This window comes from Perkinsus marinus (genome assembly GCF_000006405.1).
Source record: "Perkinsus marinus ATCC 50983 genomic scaffold scf_1104296969650, whole genome shotgun sequence".
Lineage (NCBI taxonomy): Eukaryota > Perkinsozoa > Perkinsida > Perkinsidae > Perkinsus > Perkinsus marinus.
In genome coordinates, this window is record NW_003202742.1 from 1 (window position 1) to 1,252 (window position 1,252).

General features: G+C 48.6%; 2 non-coding genes across 2 annotated transcripts; both read left to right on the plus strand.

The window, feature by feature from the left end:
• Window positions 1–546: 546 nt before the first annotated feature.
• Pmar_PMAR026757 lies at window positions 547–618 on the plus strand. The gene has a single exon. It is a non-coding gene; the product is annotated as a tRNA-Arg (tRNA).
• Window positions 619–705: 87 nt separating this feature from the next.
• Pmar_PMAR026758 lies at window positions 706–778 on the plus strand. Its single transcript has one exon. It is a non-coding gene; the product is annotated as a tRNA-Met (tRNA).
• Window positions 779–1,252: the final 474 nt, after the last annotated feature.

A 1,252-nucleotide genomic window follows, 5' to 3' on the forward strand; every position in this document is an offset into this window, starting at 1 on the left:
GCTTACCGACTGCATAGATCAGTCTTACCGATAAATTTCCACTAAACAGAGTTGGTGTTTTCGTACCATTCCATGCGATTGGCCCAACCGTGCCAGTTCAGGGGAAAAACAACGTCAATAAAGCGTTGTCCGTGCATAGAAAAGAGCTATTCACCTAGAGCAGAACTCCTTGCAGGAATGATGAATGACCGCTCGGTACCTCAGAACGCGTTGCGAAGATGAACCAACAGCCCAAATTCACGAGCCGCCGCATGCGGATTCAAAATGTGCTTGCAATCAGGAACTTCGATGTCACGAAAAAGTTGTGCAGCTTGTGCCGAGCTAGCTGTAGTATGCGATGGGAACCTTACCAGTTAGAGTTATCAATCGAGATAGAATGCGGCCTACCATGCGAGAGATATAGTAGCAGTTCGCGATCTCAGGTACGCGTTTAAGGCCCAATCAGACTCTTGGCCGCGGGATGGTTGACGACGGTACGTCCGAGAAGGGATTCAGATGTCCCTTTACAAGTATCACAGGAATACTCAGTCACTACATAAGTGATATGCACCGCTAGTCTAATGGTTAGGATATCTGCCTTCTAAGCATATGGTCCGGGTTCGATTCCCGGGCGGTACGGTTCGTATCAACGAGAGAAGGGTCTCTAGACTATCGTGGAACAGTTGTGCTCAGCACGTCAGGGCGATACAGGAGTTTGTACGCATGAGCAGCTTGGCGCAGTGGATAGCGCGTTGGGCTCATTACCCTAAGGTCCCTTGATCGAAACAAGGAGCTGCTATTCATCACAATACACCTGAGATGGTTATTAAACTGAGAGGTGCAGCTTACCGACTGCATAGATCAGTCTTACCGAAAAATTTCCACTAAACAGAAACGGTGTTTTCGTACCATTCCGTGCGATTGGCCCAACCGTGCCAGTTCAGGGGAAAAACAACGTTAATAAAGCGTTGTCCGTGCATAGAAAAGAGCTATTCACCTAGAGTAGAACTCCTTGCAGGAATGATGAATGACCGCCCGGTACCTCAGAACGCGTTGTGGAGATGAACCAACAGCCCAAATTCACGAGCCGCCGCATGCGGTTTCAAAATGTGCTTGCAAGCAGGAACTTCGATGTCACGAAAAAGTTGTGCAGCTTGTGCCGAGCTAGCTGTAGTATGCGATGAGAACCTTACCAGTTGGAGTTATCAATCGAGATGGAATGCTGCCTACCATGCGAGAGATATAGTAGCAGTTCGCGATCTCAGGTACGCGT